This window comes from Artibeus jamaicensis, unplaced genomic scaffold (assembly GCF_021234435.1).
Source record: "Artibeus jamaicensis isolate MK-2021 breed Jamaican fruit bat unplaced genomic scaffold, CSHL_Jam_final scaffold_1019, whole genome shotgun sequence".
NCBI lineage: Eukaryota > Metazoa > Chordata > Mammalia > Chiroptera > Phyllostomidae > Artibeus > Artibeus jamaicensis.
Window position 1 is genome coordinate 15,061,519 of NW_026522025.1, and position 19,915 is coordinate 15,081,433.

Below are 19,915 nucleotides of genomic sequence, written 5' to 3' on the forward strand. Positions count from 1 at the left end.
TTTTACTATTTATTGATTTTTCTCTGAAGTTCTCAACTGAAGGCTAAATTCTGGGTTTTTCCAGGCTGTTGTAAATCTCAATTAACTGCTTCCCCATGAGGAGAGCTTAATTTCGTCATTTCTCCAAACTGCCTTGTACTCCGTGTAAGAGTATTTTCACACATGCTTTAGCCCACTTTAAAGCATCAGCAAACACTGTTCTGTGTCTTTTGTGATCATTGATACCCACACAAGATGAAGATCCACTATCTGAAGGTAGTTTTTCAGCAGGTTTCACCATAAAGAACATGTTGAACTTTCTTCTGGAGTCACTAAGATAATAGGTGATTAACCTGGGGGTGGTGGTGAAGAGGGCAGGAGGCTGTAGAGTACTCATTGAGAAAGTGCACATTGCTATTATTTTTCATTTCAAGTCTTGATGCATCGTGGATTCTAACTAGGTTTGTGTCTGGAGGGCTGAAATTAAATATCATCTGTCTTACTAATTTATTTTAAACTTTTTTATTTAGTGTCATAGTTAATAAGACTCTGAGACCAGGGACTGTGCTGTTCCTGGTAAGAATTCCAATCACATCAGGCTTCCGCTCCTTCTTTATGGTGTCGTGTGCAGGAAGCAATGAAAGTTGAATAGAGCTAACCGTAAAGGAAGGGCTAAACCTTAATTCTGATGCAGTTAGCTTAAGTATAAGGCATGCAGCCTCACCTATTTTCTAAATCTACAGTGGAAAGGTTGAAGGGCAAAGCAATTAGCCGGTGGATGAGCAATGCCCAGCTGACAACTGGAATCAATTTCAATTTTTAAAAAGATCCTGCTCTTTATACTCTCAGCTACCTCCCTCTCCACAAAGTCTTGATTAGACTATAATAATAGTTTTGTGCTCACTAAACAGAAGTTAACCTATACATACCAGTTATAGATCTACTGTAAAAATAAAATTTCACATTCAACTTTAAAAGGTTGAAATTATTGGGGCATTCCATCCTAGCTGCTGTTTGAAAATAAGGTCACCATCATCACCATCATTACTGTGTAGTGTTATTTGGTCATCCTTTGCTTACACTGAACAAAAGAGCAACGGCCATCTCTGAGATACAGACTTGAAAGTAACTGTGGACATCTTCTGTAGAGGCAGTATGTAAAAGGCATAGGCTTTGGGGTCAAAAGATCATGGTTCAAATCCTGTCTCTGTAGTTTACTAGCTACTTGACATTGTCCAGCTTAACTGCTCTATGACTTAATTTTCTCATCTGTAGAGCAGGGAGAAATGTGGTACCTACCTCACTGGGTTGCTGTGAATGAGATAATGCATCTAAAGCACTCAGCAAAGCACCTGCTGTGTAGTTAAAGTTCAGTAGATGGTAATTTCTTAATGCCATATACTACGTCTTAGCAAAAAATGATGTGTCCCTAGATCTGATCAGCTAAATGACTACTGAATTTTTTTTGCAACCTCTGAACTCACTTAAGAATGGTGATGAGAACACCAGTGTTTTTGCTTAAGGAGTGCCTGGGAATTCCATATATGCCTGTCTATATGTAGCTGGCAGAGAGCTGACTGTGTCTAGTGGAGGAAAAGCAACAACTCTTTCATATTTACTTCATCTGGGTAGGGTTGTGTGTTTTCCTGTTTGTTCTTTCTTAACCCTTTTTACATTTTGAAGAAAACTGTGACTTAAAGATCATCGTAACTGGTTTTCCTGAGTGTGCTTCAGAGCCCAGAGAGTTAGATATGACACCATTTATATTTTTTAGTCTTTTTTAAAAGATTTTATTTATTTTTAAGAGAGGAGAAGGAAAGGAGAAAGAGAGGAATAGAAACATCAATGTGTGGTTGCTTCTCACGTACCACCCCCCTGCACTGGGGACCTGGCCTGCAACCTAGGCATGTGCCCTACTGTAGGAATCGAACCGGTAACCTTCTGATTTGCAGGCCTGTGCTCAATCCACTGAGCTACGCCTGCCAGGGCCGAAACTGTTTCTGTGACTTAAAAAAATAAGTCTTCTTGGCCCAAATTTCCCTCAGTCCTTCATGCTGGCCACAGATCAAATGGAATCCCAGAATTATAAAGAAAGGTGCAGCCAGATAGGTTAATATCACAGATTATTTCCCCCCAAGAATTACAACAAGATAGAATACATGAAGCAGGAGTTTTTAACGAGGCAATGACATTGTTTTTCAAGATGAAAAGGATGTTTAGTGAACCTTTTACCAACAGCACAAGTTCAGTTAGACCTGTTAGAGCTGTTTAACAACAGATTGCCTTCTTCGATTTGTTCATTAATTTTGATGTTTCAACTTTTATCACCTCCTCAATTAGAGGAATTGTTTCATACTTCAGTGAAATGCAACAGAGCATGAGTTTCTCTGTGGCAAAACAGTCAGATGTTTTGAAAACAGGATGCTTTGTCTCTGCATTACGAAAAGAGGAACGGAAAGAGAAACAGTATAGAAAGGAAGAAACCAAATAGCCTCAGCAGGATCCCCAGCCCAACAGGCATAAACACTGACCTGTCTTCCTGACCTTCACTGTGGCTCAGTTCCTGCCCGCGTGTCACTGGAGCCAACTGAAGTCACTGGAAGAGGATAGGAGGAATGGCGCAGCTGCTGCGAGAGTGACTAGAATTTCCTGTCTCCTTCCTGACAGACGTAATCAGAAAAGTACAGAGTTGCAACAACAGTGGCTGAGGAAGGAGCAACACAGAACAATCCCAGTGAGCCACAGTTGTGACTGATGATGAAGGGGGAAGCTTTTCCAGGGAAATAGTCTTTCGCCTAAGATTTTCAGGTGAAAAATGTCAAAGGAGTCATTCATGGCCAGCATGTTGAATGTTTTACAAAACATGAACATGCTGTGGTTCCTTAAGGATCTATATTCAAACAAGTCTAAATTGTTCTAACTAGCACCCACCACAATCATTTTCTTTCTAGATTAGTTTTGCCCTGGGGCTATTTTATGTATGATAGAAAAGTTCTAGCCTTATCAGGAAAATGGATGTTCTGTTGTTGAAAAGAACAGTCCCAAATAATATCAGTACTCTGTTTAGAATGAAGCATCAGGACCTAGCACCTCAGTACCTATTTGCTCAGAAAATCTGTAAGATAGGAATAGTAGATAGACGGTTCTTCTCTGAAGGCATTGTGAAGTCAGCTACGGATACTATCACAGGGGAAGTGAATTCTCCTTGGCTTTTTTTCCAGTTGCTCAAGTGTGGTCCTACCTGAGTGCTAAACATAAAGCAACTAATTGACTGATTGCCTGTGCTCTCAAGTGGGAAGGATAAAGGTACACAATTCTGCCAATCTGGAACCACCTGACACCAAAGCTTCCGGGCACTTGTCTGTGATTGGGATAGACTGATTATTTTAGCCGTGAAATGGCACCAGAATGTTACTGGTGGTCTTAGAGCAGACCTCAGTTTAGCCATCTGTTCTTGAGTTCGCTGAGAAAGAATTCAGAGTTGCAAGGAACTCAAATAGAAGGCAAAAGTTTATTTAAAGAGTCACAGAGGTAGAAAAAAATGAGCCAGCTGAGCTGCATGGGCTCAGGAAATGAATTATGGAAGCAGAAGAAGGGGCCTTGGAGTTTAGGAGAAAGAAAAGCAAAGGTAACACACCTTGGGGAAGGAGAGAGGAAAGGGCACAGCTGTGCTCCAGAAAGAGGGAAAATGCAAGACCCTCTGGGTCTTCCACCCTGAGGGTTTTTATTTCTTCTCTAAAGATGGGCCTTAGGGGAGGTCTCAGGGGAGGATCTAAGTGGAATATTCATCAGCTTCCCAGGTGTGTCCTTTCAGGGTTATCTTCTCCACTGATTGGTTGGCACCAGGGCATGGGGTCATTGGTTATTGAAGCTGGTCCTGATGTCAGCTGCGGCATCGCTCTGCTTGGCCTTACTGCTTTTCTGGGCCTGGAGCTGAAATACTTCCGAGGTCTAGATGTTATCTCTAGTTTGACCAAAACTCTGCTATTGTGGTCAGCTAACTCAAGGCTTTGTTCCTAGGATTATTTGATGCTAATCAGAACCTCATTGTCCTGAGGGCTTAATGCTTAAGGGAGTAGCTGTGCAAGGACTTCAGTGGGAGTCACACCAGGCTATTCTCTAGTTCCCTGTTCCTCCTTGGAGGGGATCTACTACCTGGCTAGCAACATACTAGGGAAGGAAAGGTCAGGGGATGGTTCGAACTCGTGACCAGGGATATGAAAGATCAAGGGGTCTAAACCATATGACCAGCGGTATGTTAGGGGTGGAAATGTCACCCTGGGGATGAGGTCCTTGTTTTCTCAGTTTTGCCCATTGCTAGGCACCTATGGCTTTCTGTCCTGGTGACCTGTACCTGGCTTATCGTCCTTGCTCTGTTCATGTCTAACTGCCTACAACAATTACCTTAAAGTTAGGTAAGGTTGAATCCAGGTGAATAATCAATAAGTATGGTAAATATTGGATCCAGCAGGACTAAAAGTGTGTACATCTTACTCTCAAAAGGTTCATCTTAGAACTCTGTCAGAAAGATGATAGGCAGGTGGCTGATTATTAAAAAGAATTAATTCCATTTTTGCCTAAAATTGAATGACATAATTAGAGTAGTATCACCCTTAAGGCAAGAGGTGTCCTTTTTCTAGACCCTGTGATTTAAGAGAGCCCAAGCCTGCTCTCTCTCCCGCTGTACTCTGCTCCAGCAGGAATCTGCCAGGCCATGGGACCAGGTGTGCTCCCCACTCCAGACCACATTGTAGCCATTGGACTTCCACCTTCTCTGCCTAAGTGGTTTTGAACCCATTTGGGGGGACTGGACAGGCTTCTTTCCTCGATGTGCTGCAGGAATGTATACCCTTAAGCCCAGGGAGTAGCAAAGAGGCAGCATTTAGCTTGGGAGATTGTGTGGAAGGAGCCGGGCCACATATGTGGTCCCTGGTACTGTTAGGACCTGGGGGTAAATGAGGCAAGGCGTGGTCCAGGAGCTGGATCCCTCCACCCCTTTCCATCCTATTCAAGGAGTTTAGGAATTCAATTTCAATCTTGTCTTCCAAGCTGTAGGAAGGCATATCTGCCAAGATAGGAGTGTTAGAGGAAGCTCAATTTAAATCTTTTATATATTTACACTTATGGTATGTGGCTGTACAAATATTAGAGGTGCCCCTAGATTAGAGGGCAGAAAATCAGTCCTGATAGCCTAGTGGAGGACTCCCATACATTTAATCTGACTTTTATCTCCTTGCTTCCTAGATTTATATAGAACTAGAGGTAGCAGAGTGAAAAGAGCCTGAGAACAAGCCATTAGTTTGAGTTCTAGCTCTGCTTCAATTTAGATGTGCTATCTTCATCAATGTAATCATTTTGAATCTTTGCCTCTTTCTTATCTACAAAACAAAATAGTTGGAGAAGATGATTTCCATGGTCTCCTTCAGCTCTTGCATGTATTGATAGGATAATAATAGTAAACAGCCAACCCACTTTTACTATGTGTGTCCTATGTGCGCAGACATTGTGCTAAGCTCCTTACCTATATTCTGTCATTAGTACTTACAGCAACTCCTTGAACCAGGTACTATTATCTCTATTTTGCAGGTGAGTAAAGTGAGGCTTAGAGACTTGAAATAAGTTTCCTTAGGTAGAGAAGAAAGCCAGGATTTGTAGGCAGGGTCGTCTGACTCACCATCAGTGATCCCAATGGGATAGGTAAATATAGAAACATAGAGGTGTTTAGTATCTCTCATAAGGGTATTTTGTCATGGTTTCTTGAAATCTAGCCATCATTGGTTAGGTTTATTTCAAAATCCTAATCTGCAGTTACGGCATTTGGGACCTCTACTAGACCAACCATGAATCACCTCGAGCTCAGTCTTCTTGGCTGGGAAGCAGTGTCCATCAACTAGAAGAGAAGAAAGAATGACTGTAGTTATAGAAAATGATTGTAAAGCGAGCGTAAAACTGCAAATAACATTAAACTAATCTACTACTTTGTATGGATCCGTGTGCTAGATTCAAAGCTATTTACTTCCCAAAGCTGTATAACGTGACCTAAGATAAGGCACTAATGTTTTGTTTAGAAGACTTTAGCCTACCCTCAATATCATTCAGATGATGGCGGCAATTTCATTGTCTACTACCCTTTTCTGATGCATGCAATGTGACCATAAAACAGAGGAGTGGTGCCTCTTCAGTAGAAATAATTAATCTGACAAAATTACCTGGAAGCGACATGTAAACTTCTTCCTTGGACTTTGTCTTCACACACGTATGATAAAGAAGTTAAGCTGTTTATTTTTTTATCTGACATCATTTTAGTTTCTCTTTCTATAATTAATTTGAGTTGTATTATTGAGAGTGTAAGTCAGTATTTCAAGTTCTAATCTTATCAAAACTGAGCAAATCAAAGATTTTGAAAGTTTTCTAGTGCTTTGAAATAAATTTGTAATCTTATTTTGCTTAATTTTCATATTTTACAGTGTTATTTACAGAACTATTTTCTTCACTGAATTCTAAGCCATTTCCAGTCTTTCTGTTAACTCACTTGAAAGTCCCCAAGTGAACAAATCTCTAGAAAAAAAGCAGGAATGAAGTGAGGGAACATTATCTTCTATGGTTACACCTCTTGCTAGCTGAAAAAAGCATTATCTATTCTCAAAACCTGATAAATAACTCATTTTATTTTATTTAATTTTAGAGAGAAGGGGAGGGAGAAAAACATCAGTGTGTGGTTGCCTCTGACATGCACTGGGGACCTGGCCCGCAACCCAGGCATGTGCCCTGACTGGGAATCAAACCAGCTACCCCTTGGTTTGCAGACCAGCACTCAATCCACTGAGCCACACCAGCCAGTGCTAAATAAGTCATTGTAAAGGAAGCCTTTCTCTCCATGTTAAAAAAAAAAATCAGATAATTATGTTTAGGGTATCAAATATATTTTTAGAATCCTAGTTTTGAAAAATAGAATTATAGTATATTAATGGGAAAATATTTGTTTTACATTTTTTATACTTCTTTCTTGTCTTTTTTTTTTTTAGAACATGTCTCAGTCTAAAGGCTGCCCGAATCTATGCCATTGTTTTCTATGAAAGAAAAGCCAAGGGTGGAGTTTACTCTTCCAAATCTTTTACTTCTAAGTAAGTGTGCTCCGCCAGCAGAGAGAACTCAGCTCCCCAGAAGCTGGAACTTAGCAAATCAGAAAATGCCAGGACGAACTTGCGCCGTAGTCAGTAGTAGATTCACACTCTTGAAGACACTGTGCCATTTGGTGATGTGCGTGCCACATCCTTCCACTTAAGCGTTTTTCAGGGACCTGCCAGCCCCTCTGTCTTGCCCATTCGTACGTGATGTTTCCCTCAACTGCTGCCAAACTGTTTAGTCTCTTGGATATTTTACTGTAACTTCCTTTGTTTGGTTTACTTGAAAGTAGCCAAGTGTTTCCACAAAGAAAGGGCTGTTAAGTTATTTAGAAATGAAAAAGACATAAAACTCCCATTTCTTTTGTTTCTGTTTTGGGAAATGCCTGATAATCATTTTCTCCTTAAGAAGTGTCTGATAATCTTTTTCTCTCTGTGGAGTAGAGTTTAAAGGCTATAAAATCATGCAATTCTGTTCACCAGTCACGTTTCCTTCTGCTAATTACTTGCAACTTAAAAACATACTTTTGAAATGTAAAGCCTTCAAAGATTGAAGTTTTGTGAATTTATTGAAAAGAAAATTCATCTTCATGGTTCAATTTCATCTTTTTTAGCTATTCAAAATATGACAATTTTTAAAATGATCATTAAAAACTTGAAATGCCCAGGTTCCCTTCACTCCTTGAGAACAGCATAGTGCATAATGTTATAACCTTCAGCCATTATCAAAGTAAAAGTTGAGTACAGAAAAGAAGTTTAAAAGATTAAACCAATTTTAAAATTTAGATTTAGGGTGAGAGGCTTTGGCCTTTGATATCTAAAAAGAAAGCTCTTAACTAATTATTTTGGAAAGAAAATATTAAGAAGTTAAAATATCTTTCCAACTCCATCATCAGTCTGTGTGCTAACACCGATCAGACCGGGCAAAGTGAAGTGTTAATTTGGCCACCATCTAATGTCGAGGGTCAGTGTGGATGGTGAAAGGTGGTAGACCAGACCCCAAAATATCTAAATATATTATTTCTGATTAGAGCCTTACATGGTTGCATTTGATAAAATCCTACAACTTTAAGCCCAAATGGGAGCCTTACATATTATCTACTTGAAGACTTCATTTTATTGAGGAGGATTATAAAACTGAAGATTAAATATCTAATGTACCCCAAACATCTTTATAAAATACAAAACACAATCTAAATGAAAAATAATAGTATTATGGCATGACATTTCGTGGGTCATAGGGTTAATTAGTGGAAGAATAAGGAACTAAAATCCAGGTCTGATTATAAATTCAGCTTGCTGCTCACTATCAGCAAAAGGCTAATTAATTTTTTTTTAATGTGGGATGTTCCCTCCTTCATTAGCACTGTGTTTTAACTTTCTCATTGACCATTTACCATTCTTGAGTAAAAGGTATACACGTCTTAATCATTTCAAGATAAGAGAACTAATTTAGTATTCCTGAAAATTTGTGATCAAAATCCAGCAGAAAAGAGCTGTTGTAAGTTACTTTAAACACTCCTGGTATTGGTTGTTTTCCTTGAGTTTTTGCTGTTTCAATTTTTGAATTCATATATATATGTCTTCATATGTATAAAACATGAATATATATGAATACATGAATTCATACATATGTAAACATATACACCCAGAGATATATATCATCAGCAAAAAAATCTCATCCTACAAAGGCAATCTGATTTTTTTTTAGGTTAGATTCCCACAAATGAATTAATGGATTAAAGGGCATGAACATTTTTAATGCTCTGGATACTTCTTTGCTTTCCCACTAATCCCAGTGCCAAAGTTTAAGTAGTAAAACCCTGTGATTAGGATAACTGCCCTCAACTTTCTTCCATCTCTTCCTTTCTTTTCTCTGAAACTGAAGGTGATAAATTAGAGAGTTTTACCAGCTGGTAAGAAAATAGTCAGTGCTTGAATTCTTTCTGCTATTTAGCAGAGTTTTTAGTTTAGGAAGTTGAAATCAAGACCCTATGATCTTGATTTGACCCTATCCCTACTCTTTAGATTATTTCTGCCCACTGACCCAGATAATGCATAGCTAACAGTTTAGTTATATGGGGTTTTATTTTTATCTGCTCCAGATTGTAGGCTCTTGAGGTCTGAAATTGTGTTTTGAATTTTTGAGACTTTATGTTTTGCATAGCTCTATGTCTTTTATTGTAATGAGAGAAATGAAAAGCTGTTGAAGACTTTTGCCTGTTGGTGGTAGTTGACTTTGGGTTGATTTTATTCTGAAAAGCTCTCTACAGTTCTACTTGATTTGGTCATTGGAGAAATTTGTTGACATGGGGACTTCTGAGAATTAACTTGTGGGGTTTTTTTTTTTGAACAATGCTTGGATGGTTAATGACTTTCTCCATATTAAAAAAGGAAATTTTTAAAGCATTTTCAAAAAATTTAAATTCATGGACTAGGCTTAGACCATCCAGTGATAGTATGCATTTCCAGTACACTTTTGCATGTGCATTTGATTATGAGAAGCTAGGGACTTTCTAATGGGTCGCTAATGAAATGGACTCCAACTATTGCCCTAAATATCCCAGTCATGGCCCAGAAGGGTCCATTTAACTGGCCAGAATGCCACCCATTTACTAAGCTGAAAGGGCACAGTGCCCTCCTGCCTCAGCTCCAACCCACTGAGATGGCTCCTGCTGGCTCCGATCTGTAATTGAGTCAGAATGATGTACATATAGCTGAGTTTATTGATGCAATGGGTATGTTTTTCTTGGTCAGGTCCAGTACACTACTTGTGTTCTTGACAGAGTAAGCTGCCACTGATTTTACCCATGCAGGAGCTGGTGCCCCAAATTTATTTTCATCTTTCTTATCCATTGCATAGAAGATTTGGATAATATCTCATCAAGACTTACCAGTATATGTTTTTAAATAGTTTTAATTCAGTATAGTTTAATTTCAGAGAATTTATTTTATTTCCATTGCAGTATTTAAAAATGATCTTTTATGAATCTTTTTTTTGTATGTTTAAATTATTAAGATGAGGTCATTATCTAATACTGTGTTATATTTTTGGCATCCTAAAATTTTCAAACTGAGAAAGGTCATATATTGCTTTTCAAAGAAGACCCTTCAGGGCCCTGAGTAAATCCTAAAATAGAAGGACCTTAACAAAAATAAGCAAACAAAAACATAAACTCCTAAGAAGAAATGGATTCTCTCTTTTTTAAGTAAGATAAATAAATTGGATTAAAATGAGTAAAATATAAGGTTTTTTTCATAAGGTAATAAATAAGGAAGTATTATTAAGAAACAATTCAGGAGACATTTTTCTTCTTTGATCACTACTTTTCAAACCAGCCACATGATCCAGAACTGCATTTCCCCAAGCACCTTGATTCTGCCCGAGGAACATTAATTACGGAGCAATGCAGGGGTTTTAAAGGCTTGTTTCTTCACCTAATGCTTATTTGCTCCCACAGCTTCCTATGATAGCAGGACAGAGCATTCAAGAGCCATTCTCTTTAAGTGTATACAAGTTTGTTATTTTTGTGTTGTCAGATACCCAAAGCATCAGGTAAAGAAACACAAGTGAAGAGCCCATTCTTGTTGACATAGGCTTTCACCTGTGTTATCTCCTATGAGGCTCACCTCCAGGAAAGTGTTATATCCTGATTTTCAGTGTGAAACAAGGATTCAAGACATAACTGATTTGTCTAAACCCTTCAGGTACTAAATAGAGATGCTTAGAATCAGATCTTGCTCTCTTTGCTCCAAAGTCAAATGCTTTCAAAATTAAAGGTAAATTCACAGATCATTATATTACTATATGACTTGCTAACACAACATATAATCACAGAGCCGTAAAGCTAGAGCTTGGCCAAGCATCCTTATTTTCCAGACCTTGGTTTAGATGATTTCTCTTCTCTCATTATCCTAACTCCATAGCTTGTTCATTTTACAATTTGCTATCACTGTTTATGGTTTTGGGGTTTTGTTGTAAAACTTAGTTTTTACTCCCTGAGACTGTAAGTTTATTGGAGAAATGAATTGTGTTTACTTTGTTCACTCTTAAAGTTACAGCATTTAGAATAGTGCTAGCCACCTGGTAGGCATTCAAATAGATATTTGTTGGATCAATTGCATGAAGCTCAGAAACTAATTTGTCCAGCCCCGGCTATGTTGTTAGTTGCAAATCCATTAGAACCCAGGAATCGGGTTTCCTTTTACACTGCACCATGCAGGTGCTTTCCAAGCTTAACTCCAGAGTTTCTAATTGTTGGGTTGAGTGAGAACTGCACCCTCCCACCCCCCATTCTACCACTTGGTTCACAGTGACGCTTCAAAACAGTGAAATTTTGCTTCCTGAGCCTTTTCCCAAAATCAAAGTCAGATAACAGAGAACAAAGTCAACAGGGACAAATGCTCTTTCCTTGTGAGCAGAACTGTGAAGCACATTTCTGTTGTTTGGTTTGGCAATAGGGTATTCGGCTTACCTTTCTCTTGAAAAGTCTGCCCTCCTTTGGATAGGCATCTAATCCCTTCAGAGACTGGCAATAGCTACTGCATACTCATCTGGAAAGCGTATGTCCAGACACGTGTCTGAAACACAGCCGCGCTCCGTATCTGTTGTGTCTGGAGACTAGCAGCTTAGTCATTCTGCCATTGTTTGGTTATATTTTTCATTCCTGACATATTGCTGATACTCCTCTCACTCCTACCCCAGCCACACATGTTCAGTTACTTCAGATGTGTTGTTACTGGGATGACCTTAGCTGTGGAAATCTGTGCAAAATCCATGCTTGGAGCAGTAATCCTTCTGTCAGGCAATTTGTGGACAACCATGGCCTTTGGTTAATACATAGAGAGTTCTAAAGTCTCTTAATTTGAGGAAATTAGCTAAGTCATGGAATCATGAGTGGATAGAGTGAGCAGCAGCTGGAAATCTCCAAACAGGCTTTTTTAATGATACAGTTTCAATACAAGGCCATTTGGAGTTATGGTCTCACTTGACAGGCTTTATCTTTCTGGCAGTTCTGGTTTACACTCCTTAGACTGGTGAATAATCTAAACGTCAACCGGTGAGCCAGAACTTCCACGAGTAACTCCTGTGTCATGTAAACTGTGTGATATAGCACTGCATCACACCTGCAAGAGCATGCTGTGGGAATTAAGTAGTTAATTACACCCGCTGTTGTCAATAATGAAAAGAAAAGAGTTTAGGTGCCAAACAGTCAACCAAAACCTCCACCCAAATGCAAACACAAGTGAAGAAGTTAGCATGAGCTCATATTCTTTTAAAATGCAGAAACAAAACTCAGCTTTAAATACAAATCCTGTTGAGTAAACAAGTCCTACAATGGTCTCAGAAACCTTGTCAACCACTTTACATGTATTATTTCTAGCCTTCCCATTTTAAAGATAGGAAAACGTAGTCTCCAAGAAACTCAACAACTTGTCCAATTTCTCATACTAAGTTGCAGTACAGGATTTTATTTCCAGACCCAGTTGGATGCTCAGCTGATCCTATGTCATGCAAGAATGTTGTTGGGTCTGCCGTCAGAGTCTTAATGCAATGAGACCCTACTGGTAAGGTCTATAACCAGAACCCCATCTACCTCATGTCTGACCTATGCACCTGACTCTGAAACTACTTCTATAAGCCTTTCATAAACCCAACAAACCCTTGTGTATCTTGGGGCCCATTTTTGTGCAAAGCGTCCATCCACCTCCTCTAAATTATGGTAGCTAATTATAGGAAAAGCAAAATAGAAAATAAATATAATCACCTTTTGTAAATGATAAAATTGCTAAGATTACTGTTTTTATCTTTTCTGGTTTAAAATTATTTTCAAATGTCCGATCTATGGCAGAATCTTCTCAATTTGAAAGTATGTATTCTAACATAAAGATTACCAAAATACCAAAAGAGATACATATTGTCTTTTAGGGAAGGAAAAAATATACCTATGTAACCCAGGGTTTTTCCTTATGTATTTTGAAGATCCCTAGAGTGGATCTTGAAAATTTCCAGACCAGGGGGCTGGCCCAGCCCTGGGAAACTTCCAATCCAGAAGCAATGATTTCCATGACAGGTTTTGAAGCATCTCATCATGTTTTATCTCAGGGGCATGTGAAATTTCCTAACTGAAATCAATATAATTAATATTTAACACAATACATGCTGTGTGATGTGTTTAAATGGGTAAAGTAGCCATCTCAAAACAAGCTACAGTAAATATTTCTGCTTGCAAAAGGTATTGGAATTTTTAGTAAGACAATGCTTAATGCAAGATTTTAAATAACTTAGGAGATCTTACAGAATAAAATTGGAAACCAGTTCTTAAAGAGCATCAAGAAAGGAAAGTACAGTGTTTTGGGGGGTGACTTCCCTGTCTACTCTGCATCACTGCCTTCAAGTCAGATATGAAGGTCCTGAAGCATAGGTCTTGCTTCCCACTAGTCAGCAGAGGACACTAGAATGGACAATTCATGGGTCTGATCCAGGGTAAGATTTCTAATTTAAAAATAGAATAGGTTGTAGAACTTCTGTCTATGAAATGGTTCAAAAGACCTTAGTCATCTGCTTTGGAATCACATTAAGATCACATGGCCTTAAAACTGGCTTTAGAAATTTGAGGTTAAATATTAGCCATCACGCACAGAAAAAGTTTTAGGACATGTAAATGGAAAAATGAAAGAACCACTAAATAGTGTACCTTAATGCCTTGATTTTCCTCAATTGCTATGATGATGTGCCATCTGTTGAAAAAGGACTCCCTGATATTTAATTATCAGACCAGCACCCAAAATCTGCCATAGTGCCTTTTTATTATTTGCTTGTCTCTAGTAACAGCCAGATTAAAGGGAAGGGGTCGAGAACATAAGATAAAATTGTGAAGCTCCAGTAACAGTTGCACGTCTTATTGCATTTCTCACCAGCAAGAAAGATCTCTGTCAAAAAAAAAAAAAAAAGCTTGAATGTTTTAAATGGTCTAAAAAGTATATCTCTAAACCTGACACAGTATGAGTATATGACTGAAATCTAACTTTTTAAAAAATAAGTATACTAGGATATACTTATTTAAAATTAACTGAGTGTCCTGAATTTCTATTTATTAAATCTGGTAACCCTAGATATGTGGAATATGTATGTATGTTTCCAAATGTTCTAGTCCTACATTTGCAGGTATGATGCAGTGCTATATCATATATATAAAATACAGTGTTTGAGTACATATGTATATATAGCTAAAGTACATAGTGAAAATATAAGTCTTTGGGTATAATTGTGCCCAAAGTTCTTGTACCTTTTGTCTATCTAATTGTGTTGCTGCAGCAACTTTGGGAGAGAGGGAAATGTTAGGGCTGAGACATTTCCCTAAACATTCTCATAAGAATTACTTTGAGTCTGGGGAAGGTCATTTTTTTAGTTTCCCAATAATGTGTGCCATATTTTCTCTTAGTTTTCAGAAATTTCAAGAAAAATAGACAGCAGCAAAATGATAGATAAGGAGACATAAACACCTAGTAATTTGATGGCTGTTCAAGATCTAGTTTCAAGTTGTAGAACAGTTGTATTCAAAGTTGTGTTTAAATTCTCTTGATTTTTTTTCAGTTCTCTGTATGAAAGTGGTCATGGTTTGTCCCCACTTTGGCTTTAAAATGTCACTTGAGCACATACTTGTCCTCTTCCCAGCCAGTGGTATTTATTCTATTTTAGCTTCATTGTAAATATCAGTTTTTATTGTAAAATTATGGTAGAGATATTTCTGTTTGCTTTTCATTTTATACTTATTTATAGTGGGTTATTGTATTACTGGGAAATTAAGAGAATTACTCAATTCTAATATATTTACATGAGTTTTCTTTTTCTTTTTTGGCATGTGGACAGCTAGAATGACCTAACTGTATTTCCTGGTACACCAGGGGTTTGCTCCGGATGTTAATACAGTAGCACTTGTTTGCTAGGGTGGCCCATCCTGGAACCATAGTCTCTGGCAAAAGTAGACACTAATGGACAATAGTGTGTTATTCATAACCTTGTTACAACCTCACTTCTTTTCATTTCACTTGCTTTTCAAAGAAGACAAACATTTTGTTAAAGAAACTGGACATCAAGTTTCAAACAGATGATAGAGTTTATAGGGAAAGGCCAAAAAAAGATAAGAGATAAGATGTACATTGTCAGATAAACCAAAATACAGACCTTGTGGAAATTTTGAATTTGGTAAAGGTATTGAGAGAAAGTACAGTATATCTCTATTTTAGTTGCTGTTTAAATCAGATTTTTGTCCCCCAAAAGTGTAGGTGTTTACAAATAAGGGTCTTTCATTTCTGTGGGGCCTCATTCGTTTCTTCTGAGCCCCTTCACTTTCCGGGTGCCTGGGAATTCTTATTAAGTTATGACTAACAAAGTGTAAAATATGAGTCAAAATTTAGTCCTTAACAAAGTCATTGTGACTTTAATGACTTGGGCAGTTGTTTCATACTGCAAAAACAGGAAGATCCCACACAATACGGCGCCTGTCTCACAGATGGACTCCTGCGTAAATGGCCACCCACAGGAGTAACTACTGGGGCTGTCTTCCTCTCTTTCTGGCAACTTTTTTTTCTTTTGCACAATTTTCACCTACTGCTTTTATCCGAGGTTATGAATGAGAGGAAAAGTGCTTGCTTTGCCCAGGCTTTGACAGGCAGAAGAATATGGATTCACTCCTAAGTGATTTCTAGGTGATCTCCTGACAAGTCCAGATTAGTCTTAAAAGTAGTTTTTTCATGTGCTTGATACTAGCCCCTTGTATTTTTACTTTCCTGTGTTTTTTTTTACTCTTAGAAACATGAAAACATCAAAATTTAGGACTAGAATGAATCTGAGATCATTCTAGTCCACACCTCCTTTGTGATTAACTTAACTAAGAACTTTACCAAGAGAATTCTTCGCTTGCCTATGAATCTTTGCACAGACTTCAAACTAGTTGTCTGATGAGAAATATAGAAAATAATGAAGTGTTCCATCACTTCATAAGAATCTGTGTCAGCAAAAAAACCCCCAAACAAACACCGCAAAGCAACCCCAACTTTGTAGCATTGAAGCTAAAGAAAAATTGAAGCCATAAACAAAATGTTCATATTAATGTAATTGAGTTTCAGCTTTTGCTATTCCAGTTATTTTAAATGACTTCCCACTATTAAAGGCAGCCTATTAAAAAATTCCCATGATTTTATAGAGAAGATACAGTTCAGGCAAACAATATCAAAACATTTATGTACAGACTATCTTTTTCTCTTTTCAAAAAATAACTGCCATTTCTATAGTGGTCACGAATCTAGTGTTGGATATAAACTTAAGGAAGCATTGAGGAATTTGTGATACTAAGAGTTCATTCACAGACTTTGCTTGTCTGCGTTGAAAAGGGGCTTCAGCCATTTCCTCTGGGGATGTTATTTCTAGGTAGGCCCTAACAGAGTTTTCTTGTGAAGGCAGATTCTTAACTGAAAAATGGAATCTGTGTACGTTGGGTAGGAGAGACACATTTATCTTTGACATAGCGTGCTCCTGTTTGTGGCTTTCTCTACGGCATTTGATAAAGTAATAGTGTCTGTTCCTTTCGAGCTTTGTAATTCCTTGAGGCACATTTTCCCTCCAGAGCTATTTTACCTTCCTTTTTGGACTCAATAACCAACTTGATAAGAGGACAGGGAGACTCCAGTGTTCTTAAACATATAAAAATGTGGAAGGATGATAAATATTTTTCTTCCTTTGTTGGCAGCTTACTCTTATGGAGTGAAGTGTTTCTGATTTGTATTGTTTTTCTCAGTAGTAATGAGGGAGTTTTGTTTTCTGGGAAGTATTGGTTGCTGGTAACTAATGTGCCCAGACTGTAGGAGGCTGCCCCGTAATCTCTCCTAGAGTCAGGACAGGTTCAGGCTGAGGCTGAGATCCTGAAATCATACGTCACTGTCAGTTTGTATATGAGAAGTGAAGTGACTTCACAAGACTGTTACCAAGAACGAGAGGCTAGATTCGTCTGGCACATTGTTACTGCCTCTGGCTCAACAGAAACAACCCCCATGTGGGAATCAGACACCCAAAACCCAGTGAAGCTGAACTCCCCAATCTTAACCTCAGCCTTAACCTCAAACACAGTTCAGATCTATTCCATACCTTGATGTGTCTCTTCTCACAGGCCAGCACTAATCATACTAATTGGACTCCACGTTACTAGAATGTAAAAGGTCCCCCGTCTGCTTGACGGCCGTGACTGCCTTCCTTAGTGTGTACAGAGCACAACATAAGTGGGCCCTTCATAAATTCTTTTTGATGAGAGCAATGATTGCCTTAGTCAGTGTGGTCAGGCCCTCCCTTACGGAGGAGGAAAACCAACGGCTGGTTGCTAAGCAACATTTAAAGGACTGGGTCGTTTTCTGACACTGAGTGACCGCTATTTGCGTGCTTCATTATGTGTGTTTTACAGTTGCCTGAAGATGACTTTGTTTTTCTGGTGGCATTTCCATGCCTCCAGCAAAAGGCTCATAGAACTATTTTAGGCATGAGGAGGAGGGAGGTGATATTCATCTGTTAACTACGCACATGAGTACTGGCCCCTTCTGTCACTATGCAGGAAAGGTGAGGAGTTTGGTTTCTTCTCAGCCCTGTAACTGAAAGCCACTCCCTGCCCCACACTGGGAGAGGCTGATAGTGTGTGCCAGCGGAGTCCTGTGACAATGGGAGGTGATAGAAAGGAACTAAGGAGAAGGGTCTTTCCTTTCCTAGTCTGTAATGATTGGATTTCTACCTGCTCCTATATTCTGAGCTCGGGGGCCAATGTAATTAATAAAGAACACACCCAGACTCCCCACAACTCTCTCCAGACTCTTAACTATTATGGTTAACTAACATGCTCTAATACATCTGATTGTTTCTGCTAGGATGTCAGTTGATTAACCATGAAAAGGTTTTTATTTTTCGCTGCTACATCTTCAATGCTTTGCCTGGCACATTTAGGTGTTTAATAAATATTTAGCAAATACATGATAACATGATATGACTAAAAGAGTACAAATCTGATTGACTTCAAAATCTTTCTAAATATTTCAGAGAGACCAAAAGATTCAAAACGAAGGTGATTATTTGAATGTTACATTTGGCTACTTCTAGTGCACAGACTTGATTAAAGGAAATCATGTCTGTATGCTTTTTTCACAAGATATTTTTACAATGTTCCAAGTAAAGTTTGCTTTGTTCAAATTCAGCTGATCAATCAGAGCACTGAAACCTTTATTTTCCAGCTTTTGAGCCTTTAGTGTAAGTGCCTGTCTTCTGAGAACTGAAAATGAGATGTCATTAAGACTGAGTATCTGTGTCTTAAAAAACCAAATAATTTGGAACTTACGTGATTCACCTGGAATTCAAAGTGGCATAAAGGTCCAATAAGTAAGGCAGAGTAGCTGAGGTGTCTGATTCAGAGATCCCTAGTTCCTGCTGTTCACATATTATATCATGGGAAAACACACATATACCAGCAGGGTCACCCAGAGAGGGTGACGGTGCCTCTTTGAAAACAGTACAGAGTACGGCCAGGGGGCAGCAGTCCCGACTCGCACTGGCTTCACCTCAGAAGGCCTGGTCTCCTGGGCACAGGCCGTGGCATGATGGGGGCTTTGATGCTCAAAGTGAAGCCATTGTCAGTGCGGGATGCTCATTTGAAAGGGAATGCCTCACAGGAAAGAGAGCCAATTGTGTGTGTGTGGAGGTGGGGGGGCTGTTGCCATGGTGCTTTCTACTCCTTTAACGTGCTGTACTTGAATTCCTGGGTGTCCAGGGTGGGGTAACAGAGCGGGGAGAACTTGGGCAGGGAGTGGGGTGGCCCTGGGTAGGGAATCCCATTGTAGGAAGACTCTAGTCTTAGACTTCCCTTTGCCTGTTCTCTAACACTCCCAAGGAAAGGGTGGGGAAGCAAGCCTACAGGAAAGGAATACCTTCCTCAACGTGCTCTAGCTTACTAAAATAAAGTGAAAATAAGTTTAACTCCTAAATATTTCTGACATGAATTAGACAATGTAACGCTAAAATATCAAAAAGCATCGTAATTCATAAACCCAAATAACTCACCATTCATGCAGCAAACAATGTCTTGTATTTCCAAACCCAGTCTAGATCCTAGATCAAAAGGCTTAATGTGTTTAGTTTGTTGAATGCCATCTAATATGCATATTAATGAGCTGATGGAGTACGAAAAATTGCCTTCTGAATATGAAGTACTTTTAAAATGAAATTATTCTTTCCCATCCATGTCACCATAAAAGAAGGCTAAATCCACTGGTACCCGGTGAGCACAAAAATTCCCCAAAAATAGTTTTTAAAAAATGTTTTTGTATACTGAAAGCCTCATCTGAAAACAGCCAACGTCTTAAGCCTTTTATTATTATCTTTTTAATGTTCAGAAAGTCAACTAATCAGAGGCACCATCCCTTCAAAACCATTTGAGTAGCCAAGCCCGGTGCAGAGGCTGTCTGCAGAGCGTTGGCTTCTGCAGAGCAGAGAGGGTTAAGAACACCCAGTGGAAATGGGGGAGGGTACTGATTTCAGATTTACTGAAATATTCATGGGGCTTCCTCCATTTTAATCTCCTTTTTAAAACATGGCTGTGTTTCCCAGCCTGGCAAACCCCTCCGGAAAGAAGAATTGCTCCTTCCTTGCAGAGTTCAGCTGAGCAAGACTAAGACAGGGTGGAAACCCCTTCAGCCACTAGGACTATTCATAATTCATAAGTGCTGCACACCAGCCAGCCGAATCCATTTGGACAAGCTCTTGTTCTTTCTGCAATTCC

General features: G+C 38.9%; 1 protein-coding gene across 4 annotated transcripts in view; it reads left to right on the plus strand.

The window, feature by feature from the left end:
* The window catches only part of PDE4B (phosphodiesterase 4B), a 353,336-nt gene that overhangs the window by 314,612 nt on the left and 18,809 nt on the right, over positions 1-19,915 (plus strand). The window lies entirely within an intron of this gene.